The sequence below is a fragment of the Micromys minutus genome (genome assembly GCF_963924665.1).
Source record: "Micromys minutus genome assembly, chromosome: 3".
Lineage (NCBI taxonomy): Eukaryota > Metazoa > Chordata > Mammalia > Rodentia > Muridae > Micromys > Micromys minutus.
Window position 1 is genome coordinate 50,455,124 of NC_137972.1, and position 22,801 is coordinate 50,477,924.

A 22,801-nucleotide genomic window follows, 5' to 3' on the forward strand; every position below is an offset into this window, starting at 1 on the left:
CAAAACAAGAACAAGAACCTAGCCCACCTGCCAAAATGGGAGCAGAGGCTAAGGGAACAGTTCCAAGCGATGACTGGGAAAGCACACAAGTCCCTGTGAGTGCTAACCTGCTGTTGTGTTCCTGTAGCTCTGCTTCTTGCTAGCCGAAATGTGTCAGCCAAGAAATGCTTCTTATGCACAAATGGCTAAGAATTGTAAGGCTAGGGGTTGCATGATTTGGGCAAGTTCCTCATGCAGCCACTAGCCAGGAATAAAGACATTCTATTGAACTTTAAGAATGTCCACATGCCCCGTCTTTGGCAGGCTTACAACAGCTTGCAACAGCTATACAAACATGACAACCTGAGTTTGGTGTGGTGGCTCATGCCTGTGATCTCTGTGTTTGGGAGGTAGAGACTAGAGGATCCCTGGGGCTCACTGGGCAACCAGTCCATCTCTCCCAGGCAGTTTTAGAGGAGGTGGGCGGAGAATCCACATGGTGGGTCACAACCATCTGCAACTCCAATTCCAGTACATCTGATACCAAACTCTGGCCTGTAAGGGCACCAGGTATGCACACGGTACACTGGTATACATGTATACATGCCCCTGTAGATAAAATAAAATAAAAATTCTAAAAGATGAATGCCAGTGCTCAGCTTGCTTTCTCCTTTGTGTTTGTGTGTGGGTTTGGGAGACTTGTTGAACTTGTTGAACTGGCCTCAAGTTAGTAAATAGACAAGCCTCTGGCTGTCACCTCAACCCACTCCCAGAGAGAACAAAACCCCAGTGTTCTCCTTTGGATTAAGTATAGTACCCCTTGAGTGGTGCTGTCCACATTTAGGGTAGGCGATCAATTAACACAGTCTAAAGACTCTCGTGCCTAGAGGTGGATTTCCATGATGATTCAAAATCCCATCAAGATGACAACCAAGGTTTATCATCATACATATGGTAAAATGCTATTGTTGCCATGCATGTACATAAAGCTTCCACATAGACAAATGATTCAAAGAACACCACCTTGCCCTTTATAGCTGGGCTTGGTCTCAAAGCTGGTGGTCTCTTTCCTGTACAATGTTCTTCAAAAGTAGAAAATAGATGTAATGGGTATGGTGAATGCTTAGAAAAGGAATTAACTTGACAGCGTCAAGGAGCTCTTTCTAGAGGGCATGGGATTCTGAAGTAGAAATTATGATAACTGATATCTGCTGATTAACAACACACTCAATGCCTGGAGCTAATTAGTTCTCACCAGTCCTGGGGTATTCTTGGGGTGCAAAGTTAATATTATATTGCATTGTAAACCTGAGGCTACATGCAAAAGTGAGTTAGGGGTGACATTTTTAGAAAAGCTTATTTGTGCAATAGAAGTATGCCGCCCAAGATATCTTCTTTTCTAACACAACGGCAAAGAATGGCTGGGGCTCCCAGTTTTCTACATTTTTTCTTATAGAAAACAAAGGTAGGGCACTGGAGGGGGCAGGCTCATCTGATTTTCCTCATCCAAGCACTGCCCAACTGATAGAAATCAATTTCTTTGCAGCAGGTTTGAGATCAGACATTTGAGCTTTTTTATGTGAAAGGCAATACACAATATCCCTAGCCTGCATAATTCATGGTGTTTGTCATGGGTCCTTTAAGCCTTTCTGTTAACTTGAAGATTAGTTTTTTCTTTTCCTTTTTTTTTTCCTCTCCCTTAATCAAAGGTTATTTTGAGTCAACTTTGAACAATCCCTGAAGCTGGACTATTCAGCGGTGTGATTCAGTATTTTGAGCATTTGGAGGAAGGCTGCTGCTGTTCTTAGGTTTGTTATGTTATTTGGTGCCTCACTAAATGAGGAATAGGCTGAAAGCCTGAAAGGCTATTTTCTAATTTCTCAAGAGTCTCTTTACCACCTAATTTTCTTTTCATCAAATGGTATTTACTGACCGGCTCCAATCAAACGCGTTGGTATTGTGGCTCACCGAGATTGTGGCAGATGATAAATGTCAGTATGAGGAGGGTGAAAGATCCAAGCCTCACGTTTAATAATACTGTTTGTCTGGAATGGCTCCACTTCCATCACACTGAGTCTCACAGGGGCAAGACCTTTGCTCAGCCACTATGATAAGATCCCTGGGGTCCTTCTCCATCTCCCTAGGATTTTCCATGTGTATAAGAGATGAAAGGTTTTGAAGATCTAAGAAACAAAGCAATCTATTATTTATCTTGAAAAATCATATCTTATTTTGTTTCATAGGCACAGTAGGCATGTTAATGTGCCGTCTATCAAAGGCATAGGAACAAAGATGTTAAATTAATGTCATGTTGAGCCTACCAGGCAAAGAAATCATTCTACCTTAGAAGGTTAGAAGATTAAAGAGAAATGTCTCTGAGGGCAATCCTATGGGAAGACAAACCAAGGTAGCCCTTTCTGCATCACGGTAACTATTGCATATCACATCATGCATTCTTTCATTGTGTGCTCAGATGTAGTTCAGAGCCCTTTTCTACTAAGAAGTCATTGCCAATCTTGAGATGACATGTGGAGAGTTACAGCTTGAATGTAAAATATCTCAGCAAAAGGCACAGGCCTTGGTGGCTTGGTCCCCAGCTGATGGTGGTATTCTGGGAAGTTCTGGATACTTTAGAGGGCAGGACTTAATCAGAGGAAATAGGCCACTAGAGGTATGGCTAAAAATTATACATTTTCCCAGATATTGTATCTACTCTCTGTTTTGTGTCTGCTGTGACACAAATAGTCTCTGCCATACACCCCTGAAGAGCCCCAGAAACATATCCCCACATCTAACCATCTTGAAAACCATGAACCAATATAAAGCTTTATGTCTGTCAGGTGTTTGGTTTTCAGTGATAAGCACACAAGCTAACTCACTGATGAAGATGTCGGTCACCCTTTCAAGCTATGTACATATGCAGGTACTGTTCTACCAGTCCAGCAGGTCACCAAAGAGGCATTCTCTTTTAAACACCATATCAAAAGAATCCACGGTTACCTCAGCCATGCTCATATGTCATGACCATGACATGACTCTCCAACTTAGTTTCTCCATGACAGCTCAGGGTTGCTCTCATTAACTACAGCTTTATTGCTAGCATATACCATTGACAGCTATTTGACGTCATCTTATCCCCTGCCGTAAAGGTATCAGCCAAGATTTCTAGAGGCTGGTGCTCTCCTGATAGAGAACTTGACATAGGAGTATCCCTGATTTGGACCCTTGAAATTCTCTATACCTGGCCAGAAGAGGGCATTGAGCCCCCTGGAACTGGAGTTAGAATTGGTTGTAAGTCACCCAGTGGGTGCTGGGAATCAAACACAGGTCCTCTGGGAGAGCAGCTCTTGGCTGCTGAGCATCTCTCTTGATTTGATTGTCGATGCAACATGGCCAGCTGCCTTGTGATCTTGCCACTGCATCACTACAATGGACTGTGCTTCCAAACTGTGAGACAAAATAAACCTTCCTTGAGTTTCTTTCTTCAGGTATTTTGTCACAACAAGAAACGTAACTGATACAATGAGACTAAATAAATCTCGAGATCAGGGACTCGCTTGGATACTTCCAGTACCTTGCATGAAGGATACTTCTCTGGGTGAAGGGCCTGTGTGATCCAGATGTTGTGATAGTAAATTTTTATTGATGCTTCATTGGATTTAGAATCACCTAGGAGATGTTGTTATACCTTTGGGTATGGTCAGAGACTTTTCCAGAGAGGCTTAACCAAGAGGGGCATTGGTGGAGATACACAATAAATATAGACAATATCATGGAATGGGCTGGGTACCAGGTAGAGAAAAAGGAGAAAAGTAGCCCCAAACTAACATGACCTTCTCTCAGCTGTCAGCCCGGAAATGAAGATCAGATTCAGCCACATGATCCTGTGACCATGGTGCCCAAACACAGGACTGAGCCACCTTAAACCATTATCAAATAATCCCCACTTTAAGTTGTTCCTTTAAGATATTTTATAGCAGGTACAAGAAGATACTAACTCAGTAGCCACATGTTTTTTTCCAGTGTGCTTTCCAGGGTTTCCCTTGAAACACAAGAATTGCATTTCAGTTTGCTTAGATGTCATTCTGCCTTACGTGGATGGCCTCTTGAGGCTCTTCTATCTCAGCTACTTGGTACACAGAGCTGGTGGGTTGGACCAGAGAGGGGAACTGGGATAAGTAGAAGCTGATGGTGGATGAGATGCCTGAAGCCTTAAGAGATCCAAAAACCCAAACACTTTGCACCAACTGTCTTTGCTCATGGTCCCTTTAACACTGGTGTTGTTAATAAATAACCTTGGGAGTGGGGTAGAAAAAGAGAATGCATGTACACTATCATCCAAGAATGACCAGAGAAAATGAGACATACATGTAAGACAATAGATTGTAAGCCAAGGGATGTTTCCCCTTTGGCTATAGACTCAATAGCTTTGTTTCCCAAATATCTACGTGTTGAAAGTTAGTTCCCATTGTGATAGTATTTGGAGGCAGGACCTTTGGGAGGTCAAGAGACTGAGCACAGCTCTCAGAAGTGCCATCAGTGCCTTTGTAAATGAGCCCCCAGGGAGCTCTCCTCCACCACATGAGGCACAGTGAGAAGGTAATATGTATGAATGAGGGGCCTTAATAGACTCAAATCGACGCATACATTGATCCTAGATATGATAGGCTTCAAAACCGGATAAACACACTCTGTTGTTAGACAACTACGCAATCTATGGCATCCAGTTGTATCAGCCTGGGCAGAATGAAGCACACTGTTGGGAAGTATGTGCTGGCTTCCTGGAGCTTCTGGCATCAAGTCGCACCCCTTACAATTAGCACATATGCTTCGCCATGATTTCTACCTTAATCTCCTTTTCCTCTCTGCAGTCATCTCTATCCATTGCATATCAATTTCATCGTTTTTGCTTTTCTTTCCAGATGATTCAGTCTTTATTTTTTAAAATAATTCTGTAGGTTTCATTTTCTTCCATGAAACTAAAGTCGGGTAACAAACAAAACACACAGCTTTCTTTCTCTCCAGCCTGCCACCTGCTCCTTAGCCTGGGAAGGTGTGAGAATGCTTAAGAAGGCAGAGGACAGGAGCCAGCTTAGGGCCACAGATGTCCTGGTCTCAGCTGCTGGTGTCTTTGCTGAGATGGCCACCAGACGGCCACCAGCAGCAAGTCCTCGGGGGGGGGGGGGGGGGAGCCTGTGTACCCAACCCCAGGGGAGAAGAGGCATGGAGTTCCCGCTCCCATTCCCGCTCTCGTTCTTGTCTCACACCACACTGCTCTGCTGCCAGACAACAGCGCTGGCAAAGGCAGCAGGAGGAGAAGCCAGGAGGCAGTGACCCTGGCCACCCAGCAACGCAATCTCACTCTGACAGTGAACCCTTTGGTTAGTCTCGTTTGGCCACAGATCCATTCCTTCTTCCATAGTCCGGCCCCACACTGGGGGAAGGTGGAGAAATGGGGGGTAGGTACATAAGGTGGGCTCACCACGTCCTGACAGGAGCCAGATTAGGAATGAGAGGCCTGGTCAGGAGAGCTGGAGTTGCCAAGCTCTCCGCAGACGCCCTTGGAGAGACCTCAGGACACTACAGGTCTGGCCCCAACAGGCCCAACCCTCCCCACACCACACAGTGGTTTCTTACTCAATATGCCCTGAACATACCACACAATAGTTCCCTGACAAGGAGTCTCACCCTCATCTCATAATTTGTGCACTAGAATGTCACCTGAAGGATGGCCAGGACAAAAAGGGAAGATCTGTAGATGCAAGAGGGAAACACTGGTAGGATGGTCTAGCCCAGGGTCTGCAGGCCTGCCTCGGCTCATCGTACAGTAAGGAGACCCAGGAGGGCAAAGCAGGGCCTGCTAATTCTAGCTAGGATCATAACCATTCCACTTCTGTGGGAGTGCCAGGTGGACACGCCGGCCCCGGAACTGGAAAGTGACAAGGCCACGGTAGCCAGCCCTGAGGACACCAGACTTGAGGTCATCCATGACACCCAGGGCCTTAGCAAAGGCCTTGCAGCTCTCTCTGCTAGTGTACTGTAGCCACACCTCCCCCAGTTCCTTCCCATCATTGGTCCTCAGTTTCTCCACCTGTAGCTGGGGGGCACTATAGACCTGGGCAAGGAAGTCCCTGTCATAGGCCTCCCGCTGCAGGTACGACAAGTCCAACTGGGTAAAGGGCACGAACTGCTGGTTCAGCTTGATGGACTTAAGATGCTGGTCAAAGAACTGCCCATGGCTCACACCCTTGCACCCAAAGGTCATAGTTCTTCAAATTTCTGGACGAATACAAGCCTGCCCCTTCCGCTGCTCAGGTCTGCGCATCCAGTCATCCCAGAAGGCCTTGGGCCATCCAGCTCTGCCCACAGATCAGCCAACAGCAGCCATCCAAGGCCAGGAAAGAAGTCTGTTGGAGCAGCTCAGCTCAAAGACCATTGTCTTTCCAAGCTGACACACACCAAAGGGAGGGGTCTATTCTCTGCAGTGGGTAGGTGGCCTGGAAGTACTCAGAGAAGTCCGGTGCCACTTCCAGATCATCCTCCACTACCATAGCAGCTGGGAACTTGCACTTGTTGAGGTCCTGGCCTAGTGCCCAGCGGTAGTGTCTGGCAATCTTGCAGTAACCCTGGAACTTGCGGTGGTCTGGCTGCCGAACGTGTGTGACTGCAGTGCCGCAGGAAGCAATGACCTGCGCTGTCTCTTTATGTCCACAGTCCTGACTGACAATAATGGGGAAATGCTCAGCTGAGGGCCGACCGTGCAACAACTTATCCAAGCAGCGCCGGACAGTGCTGCGGTCACAGGCACAGGGGTCCAGGCTGGAGGGGCCACAGTGGGAACTCTCCACCTCTGCCTCCACAAAGCATATTGCTCCTAGATTTGCTGCACCAGTCTCCGCTGCCTCTCCAACTCCGCCTCGGCGTCCTCGGCCAGGGTGGATGACTTCACGGGTGAGGCTGGCACTGTCTGAGGGCAGCCTGCCAGGTGCTGGGCGTGTCCAGAAGAGGAGCAGCAGGGCATTCCAGCCCATTAAGATGATGGCACCCCTAAGCAGAAGCCCTGCAGTATCCTGGTCCACCGCAGGGGGCGGCAGGCAAGGGAGGGCTCAAGGCTGTCTTTGGCTTGCCTGGCTCAGTTCCCCACCGTCTAAGGGTCTTCTTCCAGGCTGAGAGAGGGAAGAAGCCATGTACCCCGCCTGGAACCAGGCTCGACCTGGACCGGCAACATGCAGCGCTGGAGCGGCCTCGCCTGGTCTGGCTGGTTTTCCTACTAATAGGCAATGTCCAATTTCATCTTCTTAAAATATGGGTCCCATAACTCTCTCATCCTCTAGCTGAAAAACCCTCCTCCTTTAATCCATATGTTGTTGCACCTTCTCTACCTCCCTAAAAAGCCAGCTTATCAATGCTGCCTCCTGAAGCCTTCCTTGAATCCTCCAGCCCCAAATAATCTTTAAGTGCTTGGAATCTCTTCTCTTTCCCTTTAGCTTCTACTTCCTGTCCACAAGAGAAGGTAAAATGGAAAACATGTTTGATGTCTGGACGCTGAACATGGTTAAAGAGGAGGGGCACTGGGTTCAGATTAATGTAGTAATCCTGATAATATGATGTGATGCTCTGAGTGAGAAACGTCCCCCATAGGCCATATATATGAATCCTTTATCTCCAGTTGGTGGCACTGTTTTGGATTGTTATGGAATCATTAGAAGGTAGAGCGTTGGTTGATAAATGTGTCACTGGGGACAGGCTTTAAGAATTTGTAACCTCACTCCATTTCCTGATCTCTGTCTCTAACTCTTTCTCTGTCTCTCTGTCTCTGTCGCTCTCTTTCTCTCTGTGCCTGTCTCTCTGTATCTCTGTCTCTCTGTCTATCTTTCTTTTTCTCTCTGTGTGTGTCTCTGTCTGTCACTCTCTCTGTATGTCTATTTCTTTCTCTGCCTGTCTCTCTGTGTGTCTCTGTCTGTTTGTCTCTGTCTGTTGCTCTTTCTCTGTCTCTTTGTCTTTCTGTCTCTCTGTCTCTGTTTCTCTGTGTGTCTCTCTCTATCTCTATGTCTGTCTCTCTCTGTTGCTATCTTTCTGTGTCTGTCTGTCTCTCTGTCACTCTCCTTCTCTCTCTCTCTGTCTCCCTCTCTGTCTCTCTCTCTGTGTCTCCCTCTCTGACTCTGTGTCTGTGTCTGTGTCTGTCTGTCTGTCTGTCTGTCTGTCTGTCTCTCTCTCTCTCTCTCTCTCTCTCTCTCTTTCTCTCTCTGATTCCTGTATGTGGATGACAATGTGGTCAGCTAGCTTTCCTGCCTGTTACCACGCTTTCCCTGCCTTGATGATCTCTAGTCCTCTGGAACTGCTAGCCAATGGAAGCCCTTTCTTTCCTCAGTTGCTTTTTGTCAGGTCATTTTTTACCACAGCAACAGAAAAGTGACTAACAATTCTTTCTGCAGCTCAGAAAACCTGGCCACTGGCGTGGAATTCAATCTCACAAGGAGAGGTGGAAACAGAACTTTGAATCAAATGGGGCAGACAGAGAAAAGGAGACCGAGGAGAATTAAGGTGCACCATTTTTAAAGCTAGAAAAAGGGGATGTCAGGGCTGAGGAGACGGCTCATCTGTTAAAGTCATTTGATGCAAAAGCCTAAAGACCCATGCTTCATCCCCAGAATCTACAGTGGAAGGAGAGAATTAATTTCTAGAAGTTCTCTAACCTTCACATGCACACCATGGCTATGTACACACACACACACACACACACACACACACACACACACACACACAACTTAAAAAATAATTACAAAGGACATGGGCTCTCAAAAGACTGAAAACTGAATCTGTGAAGTGATAAAAATCATCTGAACAAAGAGTAACCTTGACTCTGTTGCCTAATTTCAGGACAGTCTGGCGACCTGGGTGCATAGAAGCTACACCCACTCCTAGTGTCCTACAACAGCTTATTTTTTCTTAGATCCTTACGTGAGGATGAAGGATGTGTTGGCTGCAAGGAGTCCTCTGGAATTCTGTATGCATAATCTAATGTTTCTTCATCAAAACACATTGAAATTTCTTACAGGAACTCATCAAGACTACATAAAAAACTATTCACATAAGGCGTGCCATCCCTTCGTTTTATTAAGTCTTCCTTCGTGCTAGGTTCCCTGTGGTTATAAACGAGCAAGTTACAGACTTTTCAGGAGAGGGCTTGGTTAACTAATGTGCATGGCATGTGCACAGTGCATTTAAAGCAAGGTGGTGACTCCAAATTCCAAAACCCAGACACTGTAAGTTGAAAGACAATGTAGAAAGAAGTCCTGTTCTGTGACTAAACATCTGATCAGCAAATGCCAGGTTTTACTGAGTTCACTGAGTAGGCTGTCTACTCAGCCTGATTAAGTCTTCATAGTACACACCGAATTTGAACATTTAATTGTTTGCCCTCCTAACATCTCTGAAATAATTGTCTTTAGAAGTATAAGGATTGGTGTTAGTGAGAGAAGCCAAGTAGACTTAAGTCTGAAGATCTCTAATTCTCTCTTCCATCTCTTGTATTCTGTTGCTGATGCTTGCATCTATGACTCCTGACCTCTTTCTTAGGTTTTCTATCTCTGGAGTTGTCTCCCTTTGTGATTTCTTTATTGTTTCTATTTCCACTTTTAGATCCTGAATGGTTTTTTTTTTCAATTCCTTCACCTGTTTGCTCATATTTTCCTGTAATTCTCTAAAGGATTTTTGTGTACTTTGTGTTTCTTCTTTAAGGGTTTCTATCTGTCCACCTGAGTTGCCCTGTATTTCTTTAAGGGCATTATTTATGACTTTCTTAAAGTCCTCTAACATCGTCATGAGTTGTGATTTTAAATCAGAATCTTGCTTTCTCTGGTGTGTTGGGCTGTCCAGGACTTGCTGTGGTGGGGGAACTGGGTTCTGATGCTGACAAGCAGACTTGGTTTCTGTTGCTTAGGTTCTTGGATTTAGCTCTTGCCATCTGCTTATTTCTGGTGTTAGCTGGTCTTGCTGATTCCGACAGTGGCTTGACTCTCCTGTAAACCTGTATATCAGCACTATTGGGAGACCAGCTCTCTCCCAGCAGTGTCTGGGTACAGAGAGCTATGGTGCAGGGTCAGCACAGGGTGCAGACAGAAGCTGGAAGGATCCTGTCCCAAACTGCTTCTCAATCCCTGTGTCCTGAAGGCAGGTTTCTCAGAGCAGACATGGTGGTCTCACCTGTGCTCTCAGGTGTGTCAGCACTCCTGTGAGACTGGCTCTCTCCCAGCAGGGTCTGGGTACAGACAGCTCTAGCACCTGGTGAGCTCCAGATGCAGGTGGAAACCAGAAGATAAAAATGACTATTAAAAATATATTTCAGAGGTGATAAAACATTTATAACATTCAACAAACACTTTAGTATTCACTATGCCACACATTGTTTTGGTGTTGGAAATCACAGGAGAGATCTCAACACTCACGGCTTAAGTCAGGGAGCTGACATTCCAGAGAAGGAAAATGAGCAGTGGATGTATAACATGTCATTTAAATGGAAAAGGGTGTCATGGAGAAACTCAGAATGCCGTACCTTCTGGAAGGACCCACTGCTGTAGTGATATCCGAACAGAGGGCTAAAATGTCATGGATGAGTCATGGAGGGGCCATGAGAAGGACTGTACAGGTGCTCAGAACCAATGAGAAGGCAACTATAGCCAGGACAGAGGAAGATGAAAGAGAACATTGGACATTAGACCACAGAAGACCATCATTCAAAAGAGATGCTGCTGCCTGGGGCTTAGGTGGTAGCAGCAGAGAGAGCAAGACAGGCAACCTTAGCAAGCCCATAACTGCACTGACATGTGAGGGTAGTTAGGAAAGGAAAGAGAAGAGTAAAGAGTGACTCGGGCTGGGGTGATTCTTATGTTGCAGGGATATACATCAGTTGAGGTTGTCACCATGAAGGAGGAGGATGCTTTGCTAAGCTAGAGGGCAAGCAAGTGAAGGTACTTTATACACCTCCCCATACTTATTGTTTTGCCAATATATCATGTAATTTCAGACTAGTGACTAATTTATTTTTGTAGGGGCTCTTTTTAAATTAATTTTTTATTTTTAAAATAAGACATCATTATTTTATAATCTAAATAATATTTTAAAATGTAAAATTATTTTCCATTCCTTTTCTTCTTTCCAGTATCTCCCATGTACCCTCTGTAGGTATTTCAGGTAATTAGGATTATTGTTTGCTTCCCTTCCTTAAAGCTTGTATATCATCTTCTGGTCCTATGAGAGCTAGTCATTAGGGAGGAAATTATCAGGCCAGATCTAGCTAAGGTCTTTCAGGTCTTATGTCTGAAGTGCATGGCATATTTATCAATAGGGACTTACCTTCAACATCTGGCAACCAAGGGTAACAGCAATAGCCTATATTGTTTCTCAAGTCTCTTAGACAACTCACATCAACAACTCAGAAGGGGATCTCTCATGCCTAGTATTGGGATTGTTGTTAGAGAAGCTTCTTCGTTTTTTAACTTTAGTTTTGCTTTTTCCATCAAGTTGTAAATGATAAGAAACACTTGGCAAGCAAATCTTGCTTTTATGTCTGTCACATGTTAGATTCTCAGGTTCTTCTAAGATCCATGATGTGATTTTGCATGCCCCCTGTAGTGCCTGGCATGTTAGAGTGTAAACAAGAAAGGCTCTAGACTCAAGTGTGAGCGAACTTCACTTAGTTCCAATTTCACCTCCTCCCTGTTGCCTTTGAGAAGTGTTTTACCCATGGGTATTGCCTATGCTGAATAATTACCCAGAAAAAAGTGTGTGTGTGTACATACACACACACACACACACACACACACACCTTTTAGAAGGTTTTTTTTTTATTTGCCTGGAATTGGCCACATGGGCTAGGCTAGAAGGCCATTAAGCCACAATGATCCACCTGTCTCAGCCTCCCCAACCCTGGGATTATAGCTGCACCACTTTGGGTATTTTGTTTTTGTTTTATATGTGGGTTCTAAGACCCAAACTCAGGTTCTCATGCATATTAATTGATCTGTCCCCTCATCCCAAACAACATTGTTTTACTTCCGATCACTGTTATAGAAGAGGATAGAGCACTTATAAATCAAACCAAACTTCCTACCCTCCTCCTGGAATTGCAGGCTGTCACCAGCATTTGTTAGATAAGCTTTTAACATCAGTCAAATGTTTGTATATAGCATTGTTCCCTGCAAGTAGATTGTAATTTATCTCTTTTAAGTCATAGTTCCCCTTCCATACCCAATTCTTGGAATTTGTTTATGGAGTAACTGTTTCAGAATAGTTGGGAACAGTTCAGACATGGAAGCACTAGCAAATCTTGTTAACTACATCCTACAGGGCTTCATAGCTTTGGTATCTAGTACCAGACAGTTAGGAAAGTCCATCCTTAAGGCAGGGTCTTGAAACTGCAACATCTTCTCAGACTTCAGCAAACATCTTAGCTGTGAAGAAAATAACAGAATGCACCGGTGCTCAGTAGAGGCTCCCACTGGAGACTGGTCATCCATGCTCTCCTCTCTTATAAGCTCTATATCCTGGGTCTTCATTGGAAGAGTAGCTCTGCTGTTCTTTATAAAATCAGCACTCTCTCATAGTGATGCTCACCTGACTGTAAGTGGAGCAGAGCCCTTGACTGTATTATAGTGGGGAGGGGGGTGGCTTCTTTTATAAAGAACTTTTAGTCTTAGGAGTGCTGTTTGGAGAAAACAGAGCTCCAACAATTTGCAAAGTCCTATGTTCTTGTTTAAATTTTTATCATACTTATTTATTCATTGAATATGTTCGTACACATGTGCATGTGAAGTCAGAGGACAATGCAGACATTGCAGAAACTAATAGTCTTTTCACAATGTGGCCCTAGGGGATCAAATTCAGATCATCAGCCTTGTGAGAAGTGTCTTTACCCACTGAGCCATCCTCCAGCCCTGGGACACCCACTCTTAATTTGACCTATTTGGCAGTTATATATGGCATGCCATTGGTGAGAGGGGGTGGGGAGTTCTAAGCAAAGCCAGTGCCACCACCAAAAATAAATTTCCTAACTGCACGCTGACGCCTAAAATAAGATGTTTTTCTTTTCCTCATTAAAAGAAACTAAAAAAAATTTGCAACTATACCTATAAAAAGTAATACAGTCATTCTGTGGGAAGGAACAGTTCAGAGTTAAAATATCTTGCAGACTGTAAACACTTTATCCAAATCCTAGGCCAGGCTATTCTAAATATACCCAATACTTTATCATCTAGTCTCTGTCTTATAAAGATGAAATACCTTGAAGAAATACCAAATTGATTTCACCCAGCAGAATTTTCTGCTTTTTTATTATGTAGAATATGTTTTCTGAACACAGAAGCCATTATCAAAGGATGGGATTGTGAGATTAGCTCTTGAAGGCTAATAGTCTATTTGATGGGCAGTGTTGAGAAGTGACTGTATAAAATGATTTTTTTTTTAATTTTCTGTTTCAATTTTACTTCATCCAGTTATGCTCTAGACGTTACCAGAGAGCAACCTCTTTTTTTAATGGTCATTTTGTCTGCCCTATAAGATCATATCTAAATTTACATTAGCTAAAACAACTTTGTTATACACCAGTCTAGTAGTGAGTGCTATAGGACAGACCCCAAAATACAGAAGATGAAAACTATTTTGGGGGAGAAACTTAGATAGTACAGTCTAAGATAACCAGGAAGACAGAAATGATGATGACGTCATTAAAACCATTAAGAACAATCTCAAGTGACAAAGCCGGGTGCCCTGACCTTCGGATTTTTGCTGTTGTTACTGTTGTTTTGGAATGGAGTCTCCCTACCTTTCAACTCATGGTATCTATAGGCAGCTACAGTTGACCTGAAACCAGGATTTCTCTAACGCCGGCTCCTTTAGGGTGGGGACCACAGACATAAGCGATTAGCACCGTACCACCAGCCCTACACCAGGCTGCTCACGGTTGCATCTGTGTACTGTTGTGCTGATTTATTTCACTTCAGATGGTAATAAATAGTTAACTGTATAACACTATTTCAGAAGCTGTCAACGGTTTTATTCCTGTCCCCTTAATACTTTGCCAGTGTCTGACTATCGCTTATGATATATTACACTGTAATCAGTTGGTAAATGAAAGCATTATTTTTTTTGTCCTCAAGCAGACATTGGGTTCTTCTATTCTTGAAGCTGTCTGTCTCCTTCATGATTATCTTTGTATGGTAGGAAGAAAATGTAGATTCTTTTTCTCTGTAGCTCTTTTTGGCATCATAGCTGAGAGTTCTACCACCAAATGCACTGATCATTTAAACAGACTCATAACAAGAATTGAGACTGAAGTAGTAATTAAAAGTCTCTCCATAACAAAAAGCCCAGGACCAGAAGGGTTCACGGCTAAATCCTACAAAATATTTAAGCAAGAGCTAGCACGAGTAATTCTGAAACTGTTTCACAAAAGAGAAATGAAAGGAACATTAGCAGACCTAGTCTATGGAACAAAAACTCTACAAGGGCACAACACAGAGTGGAACGTATAGGACTAATTTCCCAATGAACATAAGCATAAAAATCCCAAATAAAGTTCTTGAAAACTAAATTTAGTAACACACTGATCTTCTCACATGGAAGAAGGAGCAGGAGGATCTCTGTGAGTTTGATTCCAGCCTGGTCTAGAGTGACCTCTAATACAGCTAAATCTATATAGAAAACTCCTGTCTCAAAAAAAAAACCATAGCAACAATAACAATTTTATATATAGTTGATATTATATATAAAGTTGACATTAAAAGAATAAAAGAAAATCATAACCGTGACCAAATTATATTTATTCCAAAGATATAAGGTTAGTCCATGAAACAGCAAATCCATCCTAAATAAATTTAAGGATTAGAGTCACATGATCATCTCAATTGATACAAAAAAGACCTTCCAGAAGTTCTACATTCCCTTTTGATAAAAGCCTTGAGGAAACTATGACTAGGAGAAACAAGCCTTAACAGAGTAGTTATGACAAATCTATACCCAACAGCATGCTTACGAAAAGAACAACACTGAGAACATGCCATCTATAATTTGCAACGGGGTAAGACTGCCCATTCTCTCCACGAGCTTTCAGTACAGTACTGAATTGGATAAAGCAATGAGACAAGAGAAATGAAAGAGATACAAATAAGGAAGGAAGAAGTCAAATTGTTCTTACTTACAGATGACATGATCCAATACTTAAAGGACCCTGAAGTCTCTACCAGAAAACTCTTAGAATTGGCAAATACTTTCTGCAGAGTAATAAGTTACAAAACCAACACACTGGATAGCTTTCTTATATACCAATAGCAAACTGGCAGAGAATGAAATTAGGAAAAATATTCAATCCACAGTAGCATTTTAAAAGTGCTTAGAACTAAGCCTCAATAAAGAGGTAAAAGATCTCTTTAATAAAATCTTTGAAATACTAGAAAGAGAAACTGAGGTACTAGAAAAGGAAGAGATGTCCTAGGCTTCTAGATTAACATAATTGTATGAAAATGCCCATATCAACCAAAAGCACCACACAGATTCAATGCAATCCCCATCAAAATCACAATGATGTTCATTACACAAAGAGAAGAAACAATCCTAGCACTCATGGCGAAACACAAAAAAGGTGCCCAAAACAGTCCAACACAGAAGGAACGGTGCTGGAAGATCACAATGCCTGACCTCAAGTTGCACTTCAGAGCTTTGGTGACAGGGACAGTGTGGTACTGGCACAGAAACAAGCACACAGGTTAGTTGGACAAACTCGAGGAACCAGATATAAAGCCATGCAAGTACAACATCTGGGTCTTTATGAGTTTGCAAAAAATACACACTGGATGGATAGAAGACAGCATCTTTACCAAACCATGCTAAGCAACTGAATACTAACACACAGAAGAAGATACTTAATCTGTTGCCTTGAACAAAACTCCAAATAGATCAAGAACTTCAACATAAATACTGAGTTTTTAAAATGACTAGGAGAAAGGGGAGAAAGAACCCTTCAATTGTTGACTCAAAGACTTTCTCAATAGATTTTAGTAGCATAGGAAATAATACCAACAATTGACAAATGGGATCTCACTAAATTACAAAGTGTCTGTATAGCAAAGACAACCATTAATCAAATGAAAAGGCATTCCACAGAATGGAAGAAAATCTTTACTAACCATATATGTGATAGAGGATTAAAATCTTAGATATGCAAATAACTAAAAAAAAAAAAAAAAACTAAGCACCAGGAAAACAAGCTACTCAGTTTTTAAAAAATGAATTGTTGGGGACACTGTCCAGAAGGCCTGCGTGGGTGGACACCACCCAGGCTGACCAAGTTGGCTGCCATCTGAGCCTAGATATAGCACTTTGAGTCAGTCCACCCCAACATCTACTCCAGCTATGAGCTGCTGGAGCACATGGAAGAGCCAGCCCTACAGAGCCAGATGTCATTACTGACTAGGTTGGTGCAAGGCCCACTGGATGGCCCCTAGCATGGAGCCGCTGTGACTGCAGCCTGTGCTACTTGCCTTGCTAGGAGATGGAGAGTGTGGTGCAATGGTGCTGTCTGCAGGTGGAGCCCAGCATGCCTCAGGATAGCAGACATGGAGGGCAAGGGCAGAGAGTTGTGCAGCAGCCTTGCTCCAGATGCACTGCCTAGCCACAGGACCACTCTGACTCTGGACAACAGCAGGATAGCCAAGATGGGTTTTAGTGATAGTCTATTATTTATGGTGTAGCAAAAACCAGAAACCTTGAACCAGCCCAACAACTCACTGAAATGGATATTTGCATATAATGCTGGACAATACATACATACATACATACATACATACATACATACATACATACGTATGTATGTACGTATGTGACACACTGCCAGTTTTAATGCCAGAATGAACAAATATGTGAAGAAGCAGTGAAAAAGACAGAGGGATGGAGTGGTGCATATGTGGTAGGGAGAGGCAGAGCTAGAGAGAGACACAACAGTAGTGACAGGCATGAGAGAAAGCATGAGGAAACATGGCTAAGTAGGGCTGGTGGGAGTGGGGGGGATCTCTAGCAGCTTGGAGTTCTCACAGACTTGGGCCCAGACACACCACTGTCCTAAATTTGAGGAAAGACAAAATATCTGAGATGAAGAATGATCCATTTACTGTATTGGACCTTCTTGAAAGACCTCCACAGTCCATATTGATATCTGTGGCCTACGTCGCTTCCCAGACCATGTTGAAACCCGAGGTTCACATAGATATTCGTGGCCTGGGCTGCCACTGGAGGACATATTCATGTTCACCTATGCTACCACTGGAGGACAGGTTGACGTCTATAATCTAGGCTACCACAAGAAGCTGAGTTAGTGACAATGGGCTGTGCACCCATCAGGGGCCTTGTTGATGTGAGTGGTCTGTACTGTCATCTGAAGCCATGTTGAGGTATGTGATTTAAATTGTCACACAAGGGACTTCTTCTGGGATCCATGTCTGAGCCTATGTTACCACTGAAGGACATGCAGATGCCCATGGCCTGTGCTGCCATCTGAGTCCATACTAGTTGGTGTTCATGGCCTGTGTTACCACTGCAGTTCATAAGGGTGTCCACAGTGCATGCTGCAACTAAAGGCTTTAAAAATGCTGATTTTCTGGGTTGCCATTAGAGTCCATGTTGAGGTTCATGATCAGTGTGGCTGGCAGAGGCCATGTGGATGTCTGTGATCTCTGTTCCCTTAGAAGACCATGTTGGTCCATGGTCTGTGTTTTGGCACATGGCCACACTGATGTCCATGATCCATGCTCCTGCTGACTGTAAAAGGCATAAAAGCTACTTTCACAGTGGTATGGATAACTTCAGACTCACACTTGAGATAGACAGTCATAGAAGGCTTCTGTGACAACCCCTACCTTGAAACCCCATCCCCCAAAAGTAACAGTCTAAATAGGAAGCCATAGAAGAAAACTCTTTAAAATTGTGATAAAGATGCTGAAGTGTAGTTCTTTACAATTGATAGCCTCTGGCTTATAGTGTGGATGGGGAAGGACTACATTTTCTTTAAGAGGCTGGCCACTGAGAGTTTGACAATGTTCCAGTGAGTATATAGAAAACACAACAGTAACAAATAATTAACAAAAATATTAACAACAAAGTCTTCAAGAAGAAGAAGAAGGAGAAGGAGGAGAAGAAGGAGGAGGAGGAGGAGGAGGAGAAAAAGAAAAAGAAGGAGATGAAGACTAGGAGGAAGAGGAGGAGGAGGAGGAGAAAAAGAAAGAGAAGGAGATGAAGACTAGGAGGAAGAGGAGGAGGAGGAGGAGGAGGAGAAAAAGAAAGAGAAGGAGATGAAGACTAGGAGGAAGAGGAGGAGGAGGAGAAAGGAAAGGAGGAGGAGAAAGGTAAACACTTTAAAAAGTACTTGAATTCTTTAGCTATCCAAGAAAAATAAAGTAAAACTTCTTTAAGGTTCTATCTCACTCCAGTCACGATGACCATCAGAAATACTAATCAAATTCTGGAGTGATGTGTGGGAATGGGAAGCCTTATACACTGCTGGTAGGAGGTGGGATTAGTTCAGCTCTTACAAAAACCATTGTGGTAGCTTCTCAAAGAGCTAAACATAGCACTACTATGTGATTCACCTCTACCACTCACATACAAAATGCCTGAAGCACTTCACACCCTTTTATAGGGATTCTTGCACGTCTGTATTTCCTGCTGCTCTAGTTACAATGGTAAGGAAGTGGAACCAGTCTGGATGTTTATCAACAGGTAAATGAATAATAAAAACGCAGTACCCATATACAACAAAACTTATCTAAGGTGGATGGATCTGGCAATGAAAAAGTGCATTAAATCAAATTCAGAAAAACAAACATTAGATGTTCTTTCTCATATATGTATTATAGGTTCTGATTTTTATGTTTATATATGTGGGTGTTGAGTCTGGGTATATATAGGTCATGAAACTTAAAGCTCACCCTAAGAGGGAACAGAGGTTTTGAGGAAGTGGGGGCAGGCATGAAACACTTGCAACAAGGAAGAGGAAAAGACACAGTTGAGTGGAAGGAGATGGGGGGAGGCAAGAGGAAGAAAGAATACACCATAAGCAAAACCAATCATGCACAAAAACTTCATAATGAAACCCATTTCTTTGTACATTATTTTAAAAACAAAGGTTAACTTCACTAGGGTTGGGAAAATGGTTCATTGGGCAAAGTACTTGCTATGCAAGCAGGAGACCTGGGATCACATTCAGAGCCCACATAAACAGTGCTGTGATATCAGCATTGCTAGTGTAAGATGGGAGCAAGAAACAGAAGAATTCCAGATGCTTACGTGCCAACTACCTTCATATATGGAGCAGAGAAACAAAATTGTCTTGTCTCCAACAAGATGAAAAGTTATGACTAAACCTAAGTTTGTCTGCTAACCTCTATATGTGTACCAGAAAGAGGTTTGTGCCAGTGCACGCACAGGCACACACACACACACACAGAGGGAGGAGAGAGAGAGAGAGAGAGAGAGAGAGAGAGAGAGAGAGAGAGAGAGAGATATGTGGGGGAGAGATGGAGAGTCACATACAGATACACCACATTCATGAGAAAATCATTAAAATGTTTTTAATGTAAGTTTAATGTGTGAAAAATGATGTAACCTTCAGAAATTAAGACCTATAGGGACAGAAAAGCATGTATTTTATGCTTAGGTTTGATGAGTTGTCAGACATGGAGAAAAATGCCTGGCTAAGAGGCTCATATTATGGGGATGAAGTTGGAGGTGGGCGTGGCAAGTACTGCCTTTCAGATTCTTCTGGATGTCTTTGTGTCTTCAGTCCTTCCATGCATTTGTAGGGAGGACCCTCTGATACACATGACCTACTTTAGAGGAGAGCCAGCATCTTCCTTTGTGGAAAGCTTCCGAGGAGAGCAGCAGGTGGAAGCCAGAACAGTCCCCACTTCTGTTGTTTGTCAAATGTCAAGGCACCTTAAATTTGGGTAACATGTCCTGTACCCACAGAATCTATCACCCTAAAGTGTCCCTGTGTCTTAGGGAACATACATACCTCAGATTTCCTGTGTGTACTCAGCCCCTGCTTATTAACAGTGCTCCACCATAAGCCAGTTCTCTCTTACAAGGGCAGATTGAGCATGCAAAGCTCTTTCCTGCTTCTTAAAGCTGGCTTAGACTTCTGAATAAGAAACTGCCGCTTCGTGTGCACTGCACAGAATTATAGAATCTGCCCTGATGACATCTTCATCAATCCAAAACTGGATGCCTGTTCTACATCCACTCTATGGCTTCTTGTCACTGGAAAGACGGAAACAGGCAGATGGGGAGCTCACTGGATGGTCCGTATAGCCCATCAAGGCACTTCAAGTTCAGCGGCAGGCCCTGTCTTAAAAAAGAGTAACTGAGAAGGACACCTAATGCTTACTTCTGACCTCCATTTGCATACATGCACACGAATGTGCAATAAGTCAAACAGCTTTATGCTGCTGAAGTTTCTAGTTCCAGTATATTGTAAAATCACTCATTAACTAAGACACTTTAATTTTTTTTTACCACCGTCCATATCATCTACTACATTTTAAAAATAGGTTTTGGGAAATTGGACCAGTTTTCTGAGGTTTATAGGAAGCATATTTGCACAATTGGCTGGCATTCTTTAAAACTGCAAGTACTTATCTGCCTCACACTTGCTGCTTATTAATCAGTTGGCGTGTGTGTGCATGTACGTGTGCATTGAAAACCCTCTGTGCTGAAGTGGTGATAAGTTAATGCAGATGCTTATTTCAGGGTCATCTGTGAAGTTACAGGGAACACCTCCCATCCTTGGTTGAGAGTAATTATCCCAGGTAAATACAGAAGCAATATTCCAGAACCAGTTTTTTCCCCAAGCTCTAGGGTGACTGAATAGACAGAAAATAATGCATTTATCAGCATCCCACTACAGGAATCCTGCATCCTTTGACCAACCCAACGAACTACAAATAAAACCAGAAGGAAATTAAAATTCAGATAAAAATAACTTTTTGATTAATATTAGGAACATGAAATGATAAGACTACAATGCCTGAAACACGCACACTCCTGTGCAGACATGCACACTCCTGTGCAAACACACACACTCCTGTGCAGCAGTTTGAATCATCCGTATAATTGGAGAAAAGAACACCTCTGCCATAAGTCTCAGTCTAGAAACAACTGGGCTCCTTAGCTTTGCTCCTGGAAAGTTTTGGTTTTACTGTATCTGTCATGCTTCTCTGTGCAAATTGTCCCCATGGAAAGGACTTTGCTGCCCTCTAGTGTCACTAAAATTTGAGGCTAGAGATAAAACAGCTTTTCCCTACAGGAAAGCAGGATGTGCTAACGTCCCCCTTTCCCTTCGGAGAAGAAGACCCCTGTGAAGACCTTCGGAGGCAAGCTGCCCTCCAGGCTCCCTAAATGACATTTACAGATGTGGAGGAAGTCAGGGTAGGCTAAAAATGCCCAGACCCAAAATGATTTTCTTCATCAGGACGAGGTGGTGCACACCTGAGATTCCATCACTCAGGCTCAAACATGACAGCTGCCAATTTGAGAACAGACTACAGTGAATGACAAGCTCCTATCTTTAAGAACCACCTGAACTTGAGGGTTCGGGTGTAGCTCAGTTAATAGGGTACTTGACTAGTTTGCATGAAGCCCTGGGTTTGATCTCCAGCGCCACATACAAGCAGGCAGGGGGGCCAGCACTCAGGGAGAGCTGAGCCCTGAGCTCATTCAAATCCGAGGCCAGTCAGAGCAACATAAAACCCTACGTCAAAATAAAGAGGTGAATGAAGTGTCATCTAAAGAGATCAGGAAAGAAAGGAAGAACTTGGAGAAGATCATCTGCCTATGGAAGTAACACTAGACCATTCGAATGCCTGCCAGTGACATTGTAAAGATTTGTCAAGGAACCACAGCTAAATGTGTCATCGCCTTAGGTGACCCCACTGCCTCCCTCGAAAGCTCAAGCTTGCTGTTCTGAGTCCCCAGAACCAAAGTGGAGGAAAAAGGAAGTAAGAGAGGGGAATTAGTTTCACCCTGCGGTGCAATGTTGACTGTTGTGAAGGTTCATGGTCAGAGCATGGTTCTGGCATTGACAAATGGAGACTCAGAACAAACCCAGGTACTGAGGGAAAGAAAATCAAGTCAAAGGAAGACAGCTCATGGGGACAGAACATAAACTACCTGCTTCTAGTAGCCCTGTTCTTTCAGTGCCTTGATTAATTTCTCCCTAAATGTCTGCCTGTGCTGAACTGCATGCTTGCTACCTGTGACTTTGACTAAATGCTTGCTCAGAGGCCCCTCAGTCCTAATGTACACATCCTCACTCTAGTCATTTCACCCACAAGTCTAGAACCAGTGCACAGCACAGAGGGTCTCCTGTGACTTGACCTCCCCTCTGACTTCCCCACTTCTCCAGCTCACTGAAGATGAGCCCAAGATTATAGATTATTATCTCCCCACTCCCCTCATCAGGAGGAAGACATCTCAGAGGGTTGAAAGCACCTTGTAAGTCAACGTGACAGGAACAAAATGAAAAAGCTACATACTGGAGAAGGTGAGAAATTAAAGGGCAGCAAGGTGAGAGATGTGAAGGGAAGGGAGGGGAGCTGTGGGTCCTCTCTGTGTCTGAACTCAAAGGGTGAAAGCAAAAGCCTAGTTGGCCCAAAGGTCAGCATTGCGTACCTACTGTGATGTTGCCGGACATCGCCGAGTAGTAAACCAAAGAGCAAAGGAAAGTATTTATTTATTTAAAATTACATTTATGTATTCTGAGAGAGAGAGAGAGAGAGAG

The 22,801-nt window shown here is 43.4% G+C and overlaps 1 pseudogene across 1 annotated transcript; it reads right to left on the reverse strand.

Moving 5' to 3' along the window:
- Window positions 1-5,845: 5,845 nt before the first annotated feature.
- LOC308418903 (alpha-1,3-mannosyl-glycoprotein 2-beta-N-acetylglucosaminyltransferase-like) lies at window positions 5,846-22,714 on the reverse strand (annotated as a pseudogene). The gene is made up of 2 exons: window positions 22,697-22,714; window positions 5,846-7,049 (listed from the first exon to the last, which is right to left on the reverse strand). The product of its transcript is annotated as an alpha-1,3-mannosyl-glycoprotein 2-beta-N-acetylglucosaminyltransferase-like (transcript).
- Between the last annotated feature and the right edge of the window lie 87 nt (window positions 22,715-22,801).